The following is a 10,575-nucleotide window of genomic DNA, read 5'->3' as shown; positions in this document are numbered from 1 at the left end:
TGCGTGTATCTCATTTATACTTTCAGAAGAGTTAGTCCATCACTGGTTCTAGAAGGGTGCCTCACCTTCAGAGCAGTGGGCAGAGCGTGGGCCAGATTAGCCACAAAACAGGTCTAGTGGTCTCAGTTTACTTTGTATCATCCTCTTCCTGGTATTCAGTTGGATTGCCTGCAGCAGGGTTGCATCCAATGTTGCTGGCTGCTGACGAAAGATGAATCTCTAGGAGGGTCCATTGTAGCTGGATGTGACACTATACAATTTTAATCCCAACACTTGGGAGGCAGATAAGAGTGGATCTCTATAAAGTTGAGGCTAGCCTGGTCTACATAGTTGCAGGTAGCTAAGGGTACATGGTATGGCACTGTTTCAAATGAAAAGAAAAATACCATTGTAAACTCAGAGATCTAAAAGCTGGGTTAATAATAAACTGTTGAAGAATTCCAAAATGAGTGGTGTGGGGGGAGGATCAGGAATTTGAGACTAGCCTGGGCTACATGCTACATGAGGCCTTGGGTTTTTTTGTTTGTTTGTTTTTTTTTTGTTTGTTTTGTTTTTTGTTTGTTTGCTTGTTTTGGTTTTTCGAGACAGGGTTTCTCTGTGTAGTGAGACCTTGTTTCAAAAACAACAAAAAACAAAGAATAGCTGGGCAGTGGTGGCTCACACCTTTAATCCCAGCACTTGGGAGGCAGAGGCAGGCAGATTTCTGAGTTCAAGGCCAGCCTGGTCTACAGAGTGAGTTCCAGGACAGCCAGGGCTACACAGAGAAACCCTGTCTCGGGGGGGAAAAAAAAAAAAAACAGGTAATGCTAAGAGTAAAATAAATTGGCTTTAATTCTTTACAGATAGGACCAAGGTTCAGAATTTGGCTTGGAGTTGGTGTATCCTTCTTGTCTGCTTTATTAGAAAATAAAAAAGCTGTTTATGCCAAGAGATGGTCTCCATTGAAGTCCTCTCTTATGCTAGGAAAACACCGCAGATAAGTTAGGAGGGAAGGATTGAGTTAATTTTCCATTTTCAGAAAAACATAGTAATACTTTGAACCATATTATATATAGTAAACACACCTGCAGTCTGTGCACCAGTCTTGATGATACACAGCTGTAATCTTAGGCAGAGGAAGGAAGACCACTGTGAAAGGCCAGCTTGGTACACAGCAAGACCTCTCAAACAGGAGGAGGAAGAAGAAACCTGGGAAAAATAAAATGGGGAATTCTTTGTTTTAAGGATACCATGATTTAGGGCTGGAGAGATGGCTCAGGGCTTAAGAGCACTGACGGCTCTTCCAGAGGTCCTGAGTTCAATTCCCAGCAACTGCATGGTGACTCACAACCATGTGTAATGAAATCTAATGCCATCTTTGGAGTGTCTGAAGACAGCTACAGTGTACTCACATACATAAAATAAATCTTTTTTTTTTTTTTTTAAAAAGAAAAGGAGGAATAGGAGAAAGATGAAGAGAAGAAAAGCATGGTGGTATATATTTATAATCCCTAGGGAGGAGGAAAAGGGAGGATCCCAGGGGACTTGCAGGCCAACCATTCTACCAGAATCAGCAAGTTCTGTGTTCAGTGAAAGGCCTGGCCTCAATAAGATGGAGAATGATTAGGAAATACTTCGGATGTCAACTTGTGCTCTTCTATAGATAGATAGATAGATAGATAGATAGATAGATAGATAGACAGACAGATACATACACACACACACACACAGACAAACACTGACTGCTCTTAACTGACTTCAATTCCCAGTGACCACATGGTGGCTCACAACCATCTGTAATGGAATCTAAGGCACTCTTCTGGTGTGTCTGAAGACAGCCACAGTGTTATCACATACATAAATCTTTTTTTTTTTTTTTAAGGATGCCATGATTCTGCATTTCTTGGTTGCATAGAAGTCTGCTAGGTGTGTAGACTTAAGAGTTTTGTCTTGGGCTGGAGAGATGGCTCAGTGGTTAAGAGCACTGATTGTTAACCATCTGTAATGGGATCTGATACCCTCTTCTGGTGCATCTGAATACAGCTACAGTGTACTCATATAAATAAATCTTAAAAAAAAAAAAAAAGAAAGTTTTGTCTTTTTTAATTTTAAAGATTTATTTTATGTATATGAGTACGCTGTTGCTGTCTTCAGACACACCAGAAGAGAGAGCATTACAGATGGTTGTGAGCCACCATGTGGTTGCTGGGAATTGAACTCAGGACCTCTGGAAGAGCAGTCAGTGCTCTTAACTGCTGAGCCATCTCTCCAGCCCCGGAATTTTATCTTTTCAAATTGATCTTTTAATACATGTGGATTAAAAGAGTAATCTGCACATAGCCTTTCACAGAACCATGTTTTAGTGGATTCCTCATTTCAAGTGATTGCAAGTGTGTTTCTCTGGAGACCAGATTTTCTATTAGATGGTGTTATGCTGTGGTAAGCAAAGTAGCCAGAGATTGTCAACAAGTATCAGTAGGGTGTCGAGCTGTCCATGTAATATGGGATGCTGTGTGGAAGGACACTGGGGTCTAGTGTAGGTTAAGAATTTGCTGTAGGTCTCCCAAAGACAGGCCAGGTTATACAACTATGCAGGAGCAGAAGTCTAAGACCAGACTGGACAGTCTTAGTGAGACCCTCTGGTAAAGGAAGGGGTTGGAGAGAGAACTCAAGGTTTCAAGCATTTGTTCTCACTGATGATCTGGCTTAGGTTCCCAGCTCCCACATGATGTCTTGCAACCATCCTTAGTTCCAAGGATTTGATGCCCTTTTCTGACCTTCATGAACACAATGATGAAGAAATGGCCTAACCTTAAGCTTTTAAAGTGGATATTGCCACTATGTACCCATCAGACAGTAGAGGACCCTACCTCTCTCTGTGGTGGGTAGCTGTTGCCTCTAGCTTGGAGCATCCCCTCTTAGAAAAAGGCAGGAGTTCTCATGATCCTCTTCTGAGGTTACAAGCAGGAAACAGTTGCTAAGGGAGAAGGGTGCCGTAGCTGTCTACACATTGGACATAAAACCCCAGGGATGACACAGCTTTTGTTAAGTCTTCATCCAACTGGGCATGGTGGAGCACACCATTGATCCCAGTACTCAGGAGGCAAAGGCACGCAGATCTCTTGAGCTCAAGGCCGGCCTGGTCTACATAGTTCCGGGTTAACCAGGGCTACAGAGACAAACCCTGTCTCAAACCAAAGAAAAGGAAAAAGAAACCCTCATATAGGGGTGGGGCTTGGGTTGTGGCAGCTGCCCACGTCACCTGTGCTCCTCCAAGTCACCTCTGTAAAACCTGTTGATCAAGTTGGGCTTGAATAGCTTCTGGGCTGTCACTGTTCTATCAGGGGTGAACAGAAATAGACTTGCAGGAAGAGACACCACACCCTAAAACCTGGGCCTTCATTAAACATTCTTAAAGCATGGTTAAAATCATTCTTAGCAGTACTAAATGTTAACGTAAACTCCTTGAAGTTCCAGTGTGGAGCACTCCGATGCTCATCTCCCTGTCAGTAACATGTTGGTGTTAGGACAACTTGGCTTCCTTACTGAGAACTGGTAGGCTCTTGACACCCCTTAGCTCCCTGGAGCAAAAGGACTGTCAAACAGCCAGCAAGACTTTGCTCATGCCAGTGCCGCTGTTTTGAACACATCACACATCTCGAAGAAACCACACAACTACAGGTTCTTTGACTCCTGAAGGTTAATACAGCCCAGGACTTTGAAGTAGTCCTGGAGTTTTTACTGAAATAAGCTTCACTGAACTCCAAGTAATCCCGAGTCCTCTCCACCTAGGTCAGGGCTGGGAGCACCTTCTCTACTAGCCTCGGAGCCTGCTGGGTCTGAGCTGAAAGAGTGCGGTGACTGGTACAAATACAAAGTTCAGCCGGCGGTGGTGGCGCGCGCCTTTAATCCCAGCACTTGGGAGGCAGAGGCAGGTGGATTTCTGAGTTCGAGGCCAGCCTGGTCTACAGAGTGAGTTCCAGGACAGCCAGGGCTACACAGAGAAACCTTGTCTCGAAAAACCAAAATGTTAACCAAAAACAAATACAAAGTTCATTTGCGTACACAGTCTCCTGTGGTCAGTGCAGCACCTCTGACTATATAAGCAGTCTGTTCAGCTCACTTGATGAGCTGCCTGGAAGACTCTCAAAGAGAGTGAGTGGGGCCGGGAGCAAGAAGGATGGTAGAGGTGGACTTGGTGGTACATCCCCACCCCCGTAGCACAGAAGGCTGAGGCAAGAAGGTTACCCAAGTTCAAAAGCACTAAAAACACTGGCGAGATGGCTCAGTGGTTTGGAGCACTGACCCAGGCTTAATTATTAGCACCCACATAGCAGCTCATAATTACCTGTAACTCCAGTTCCAGGCACCTGACACTCTTCTGGCCTCCCTGATCACCAGGCATGCATGACGTACAGACATGCATGCAGACAAAACATCCACATAAAAAGAATTGGGTGCCCAATTTAAAAAGTTAAAATTCCATTTTTCAAACGTTACTGAGCACCATGCCTCATTCTGTAGTACCAGCGCTTAGCTGACTGGGGGTGGGGGTGGGGGTGGCCACAAGTTTGAGGCCAGTCTGAGGTACAGTGTAAGATTCTGTCTTAACATCCAAAAGGGGAAAAAAAAAAAAAAAGACAGCAGAGTGTTGGGAGCCGACTCTTAGCAGAAAGAGGCTGTCATCTTCGCAGCCATCTCAAGCCACATACCCTGACAAGAGACTTGTTTTCAACAGCCCACAACAGCTGAGCACACTCTGATAAACATCTTATTTTTCCCACATAGCTTGTTTTGCTGTTTAGTGCCCCCAGCTGCATGGCGCATGTGGTATCCACACCTCCAAGGCACATGGCAAAGGGTATAAATACCCAGGATTTCCTTTCAATAAAGGAGACTAGAGACTTGATCGGAACCTCTGTCTTGTCTCCATTCTTCACGTCTCTTCCCCTCCATCCCCACTCTCTGTCTTGCTAGACCCTATTGTCTGATCCCCTCGGACCAGAGCACTTAGCCCCAAAGCGTGGGGCAGTGCAGGTCTCAACATCTTGGTGCCCAGCGTGGGGCAGTGTGGGCAGCAACAGCAGAGACTGAGCAGAAAGCTGGTGTTAAAGTTAGAAAAGAGTGAAGGGCGCAGAGAGAAGAACTCGACCTGGTTGATAAAAAGTTTACAGGTCTGTCAGTGCTTTAGAGCCAAAGGTCTCAAGACAGTCCAGACCCAGGAGCTTTAACACTGACCACTATTTAGTGCTAAGGAATCCTGGTACCTACGTGTGTTCAGAAGCTCTAACGCTGGTGTTGCCAAGGGATGAAGAACCTCTACTTCCTAAGCTGGCACAAGAGCCTGTAACTAGTCCTGTTCCCAAGGTCTGCACAGAGCATAACACGAGAGGGCGCCATCTGCCCGAGGTTTCTTAAAACCTCTCCAAGAAGTCAAATTTGTAGGCAGTCTGGAAAACAGTTTGGTGTCACAAAGAAAAGCACGGTGCAAGTACCTTATGGGGTTGAGTGTAGACAAACAAAGACACAAATTCCTGAATGGTGAGTTCTTCATACAGAGTTCTCAATCAACACTGTGTTAAGTTACTTTTTCCACTGCTGTTAAAATGCCTTATTTTTTATACTAAAGATACTTGCCGTGCTGTGCACATTTGTATAGACCCTTCCTAACCAGAAGGCAGAGAGCCAGCTTTTCCAGGAATCTAAATGTTCACAGGCCTTAAGAGAATCCATTCAGAAAACACTGGATAAAACCTTCACTATGCTACAGCTGAAGAGGCTGCAGCGGAGCAGGAAGAGCGAGGCCAGTGCGGCCAGGCAGTGCGGGGCCTGGCTCAGGGCAGCCAGGCAGTGCAGCGCCAGAGCTGGGGTCGACTATACATACCCATTGGGAATCATTATTTCACTTGAGCAAATGCAGACATCTTGGTTTCCATACTTGTGACACACACCTGCTAAGCCATTCTCAGATGTTGTGATGACAGGACTTGGGTCTGTCAGATGTCCGAATGGTCCGCCCTTGATGTACTCAATAAATGAGGTTGATTGTAATGGCCGGAGCTGCTCCACGGGTCCGCAGGTCAGGGTCTAGAAAGAGAGTGGGGATGGAGGGGAAAGAGCTGCGAAGAATGGAGACAAGACAGAGGGTCTGATCAAGTCTCTATTATTGAAAGGAAATCTGGGATATTTATATGCTTTGCCACGTGCCTTGCAGGCGTGGATACCATGTGCCTTAAAGGCATGTATATCATGGATAGCACATGCACCATGCACCTTGCAGCTGGGGGCACTAAACAGCAGAACAAGCTATGTGGGATAAATAAGATGTTTATCAGAGTGTGCTCAGCTGTTGTAGGCTGTTGAAAAGCAAATCTCTTGTCAGGGTACATGATGGCTCGAGATGGCTGCAAAGCTGATAGCCGCTTTCTGCTAGGAGTCGGCTCCCAACAGTTGATGTCTTCTCAGGCTTCCATTTCCTCTCATGAGTTTCGAAGAGTAGGCTCTCATTTCAGAAGCCTGTCTGGGTTGTGTTGAGTATCTCTAGCCGTAAGATCCCAACCAGTGGGCGTCTACTGTGGCTCTTCCTTTGTTCTAGAGTGTAGGAGTAGACTTTCCTGGCAGCAATGTCAACCTTTTACTGCGTTTCCCGAGAGATAGCCATCTTTCCCATGCCTGGTGGCAGTCAGGCTGCTAGTGCCACCTTGTAGAGCACCTCATTGCCAGGCTTCCCCCACAGAAACTGACCTCGCAGTTCTGGAGACTGTAGGTCCAATGTCAGCAGGTCCTGGGCTAGCTTCTCTTGAACCTGGGTCTGCAGATACACCCTTCTCCATAGACATGGCCATGCCTCTGGGTGTCTAGTCTTATCTTCTGTTATATAACGCTGCTTGTATTAGGCTAAGACCTGCTCAGATGTCTTCGATTAATGTTAATTGTCTCATTAAAGCTTTATCTCCAAATACAGCCCCATTCTGAGGAATTGTGGAGATCAAGATTGCAGCCTGAAAACTGGATGTGTAATTTATCCCTAACCAGGGCTGCGTGTGTGCGTGCCGTGTTGGGTTGAAGTCAGGTCCTTAATTCGTACTAGGTAGACACTTTCAACAAGCTACACCCCTAGCCATTTATGTATTTGAGCTTTGAAATAAAGTCATATTAAGTTGCCCTTGCAAGGCCTTGAACTTGTGATCCTTCTGCCTCAGCTTCCTGGGCGATCACAGGCATTTACCACCCAAAGGCACAGGAGCCCTTTAATAACCATTTCTAGGCCTTTAAAAAGACAGCATCAGAGCTTTTGATAGTTTATAACGTATGATAATATCACACTGAGGATACTGAAGTAGAATAAAATTTTTAAAATTACTAGATACCGTTTTCTTTATTGATCTATTTAGTGATTTACCCAAAGTTCTGCTAGTACTGCCTGTGTGCCAGGCACGACTTCACTTGGCACCAGAAACAGAATGAGCTGGAGGGATGGCTTAAACACTGGGTCAGCGTAGACACACAGTGCCCTTAACAACCTGACTGCCATGTAGGCTTCTGTAAAATCCTGCTTGCTCGCCTGCCCTGCCTTGTGCTTTTAGAGCAGTGGTTCTCAACCTGTGAGTGGTGACCATTTGGGGGGTTACATATCTTATATCTTGCGTATCATATTGACATTACGATCATGACAGTAGCAAAACTGAAGTTATGAAGTAGCAACAAAATGTTTATGGTTGGGGGTCACCACAAAATGAACTGTGTTAAAAGGTGGCAGGATTAGGAAAAGTCAAGAACTGCTGTTTTAGAGTATAAAATGAAAGTGCAAACTGGACCCAGAATGGAAGCCGTTCAGGAGCTAGCAGGGTTCTGGGCCAGTGACATCTCTCTTCTACTCTCACTGTTGTTCCAGAAAGATTCCTCAAACAGTATCATGCTGGTCTATGCTGGTCTATCATGAAGTGGTGAAAGCCTCTAATTCCATCACTTGGGAGACAAAGAGAGGGTGACCTTTGACATCAGGACAGCCAGGGCTACAGAGTGAGGCCCTGTCTTTAAAATAAGCAAGACAACAGAGAGGAACAGGCAGCAGTGGCAGCTGGGATACAGTGGACCTTCCTTCATAACATGGGGCTCTGAGGCTGGAAGACAAACCGAAGCAACATTCAGGGTTGTTTGGTTCGGATTTTAAAAGGCCCCAAAGAAGCTGGGCAAAGGGACTCATACCTGTGATCCTAGTGTTTGGGAGGTAGAGACAGGAGGGGCAAAAGTTTGACGCCAGGTTGGAAAACCTGAGACGAGGCTGCATGGCACAAGGAGTTTGACTGGAGAGGAGGAACCTCAAAAGCTGCAGGCAGAATGATCACTGGGGTGTCCCACTGTGAGTCTGACTCTTGCATGCCTGCTGGGAAAGCTGTTTGCTCTGCTGCTTACAGCTGATCAGGGCATTTCCAGCTAAGGGCGGAAGATAAGGAAAACAGACAGTGAGTGTGGTGGGCGATATTTCAGAGTAAAGAGAACCTCAAGTTATCAGGCACTGCCATGTTGAAAATTAACTAGGTTTGTGTGTGACGTATGAGTTTACTGCATCTTTGAAGTAAAGATCTTTCCTAACTAAAACGTGAACAGGCTTCCTCATGCTCAGCGTCTGCTGGTCCCTCATTCATTACTGAGCGATAAATCCTTCAGCACGTTTGGACTCTGTGTGTGCATGAGACAGTCGTGCCTGCTACCTCCTCCAGCACTTGGTTTAGCTAAAGAACTGTGTCAGCATTTTTGCTTCCTTTGGGGTTTGTTTTGTTTTGTTTGCTCATCAGCTTTTTTTCTTTCTTTGTCTGGCATACAGCATCACAGGGGTGGTCTTCCCTGTCTCCTTACAGCTTTATGTGGCTTGCTGGCAGTCTTTCCCCTTGGCTTGCAGCTGCAGAACCATCTCTGCTGTTGCTGCCACAAGGTGAGGACATAGCAGGTTGACAACTAGTGAGCGCCACCCCTCCATGTTCTGGAGTTAAAGAATTATTTTGTGTACAAGTGGCTGCTGGGAATTGAATTCAGGACCTCTGGAAGAGCAGTCAGTGCTCTTAACCACTGAGCCATCTCTCAAGTCCCCAATTGTCTCATCTTAAGTAAACCACATCTGCAATCCCCAGGTTCCAGACTGGGTGTTAGCATCTCAACAGAGCCATTTGAAGGGACCAAATGTCAACCCTTCTGAGGAATGGTGAGACTACCAAGACCAGCAATGGTACGGTGAACTGTGCTGTCCTGTCAGCCTGAGACACTGCTGAGATAAGGCTCGAGCTGCAGCAGTTTCAGAGAGCAGTTCAGACCCAGAAGCTTCAAAGTAATTTCCAACCCACTTTTATTAGAGTGGGTTCCATGGCTTTGTGGCTTGGTAAGTAAAGGTCCTTGCTGCTGAACCTGAGCTAGGACCCCAGAACCCACAGGGGCAAGGAGAAGACTGGCTCCAACAGCTTATTCTTTGACCTATGCTAAAGCATACTCATGCCCACACAAGTACACACATATATATACACACACACACACACACAGAGAGAGAGAGAGAGAGAGAGAGAGAGAGAGAGACATACACACAAATAGATAATAAAGATATAATGAAGAAAAAACTATTGAATGAACAAAATAATTAAAAATCAGAGAAATAACCTGAAAATAATTATCCCCACAAAGAAATCTTAGACTTGAACATACACAATGAGACCCTGTGGAAAGGAGGAGGGAACGAAGGACATGGATTACCCCAGCAAGTAGGACAATCTTCTTGGCCTCTATAGAAGCACAAGACAGTCTCTAAAGTATATTGGCAAGGAAAGAAGCGGACTACTTAGAAGTGGGTGAGTTAACAGTACAAAGTTCCTCAGCACTCAAGGTAAGGGTTGGGGCTTGAGGATTTCTGTGAGTTCAAGGCCAGCCTGGTTTATACATCATGTTTCAAGCCAGACAGCTACACAGTGAGACCCTGACTTAAGAGAAGCAAAACAGACAAACAAAATAGTACAGAATCTCAAAGCAAGACAGAGCAAGGTTTGGCAGTGCTAGGATCAACGGAAGTTTACGTCCCGCCCATAAGATGGGAGGGGCCCAGGTAGAGTCCTGGCATGACTGGCCAGGAGGAGTTTTGGCTTAGTGGTTCATGGGTATCACATTCTAAAGTGATCACAAGCAGAACTTGAGAGCAGTTTTACCTGCTGGGCTGGATGTGTTCAGAGGACAGGGGAGTAACTATAGAGTGTGCAGCAGGTGTAGAAGCAAAAACGTCCAGGAACTGATGAGGGATCTTTGACCAGACTCCTGGTTTATACTATGGCTCTCGAGTGTCAAGGTGACGCCTGCCCATTTCCTTGGCCTTTATGTCAGTCTTTGTTTTGGAGATGGGGTCTTGCAACGTGTCTAGATGATCTACCATTCTCTATGTGGCCAGATTGGCTTTGAACTCATGGTGATCTTTCTGGTTCAGCCTCCAGGGTGGCAGTATCTATAATCCCTGAACCCGGAAGATCAGGAGGATCACTCAACAACTTCCTTACCCAAAACAAACAATAACAAAAAACAAACAAAAAACCCTCAACAAACAGAAACCCTTGGAGAGTTCAG

The sequence above is a fragment of the Arvicanthis niloticus genome, chromosome 18, assembly GCF_011762505.2.
Source record: "Arvicanthis niloticus isolate mArvNil1 chromosome 18, mArvNil1.pat.X, whole genome shotgun sequence".
NCBI classification, from domain to species: domain Eukaryota; kingdom Metazoa; phylum Chordata; class Mammalia; order Rodentia; family Muridae; genus Arvicanthis; species Arvicanthis niloticus.
This window is presented reverse-complemented; position numbering follows the sequence as displayed.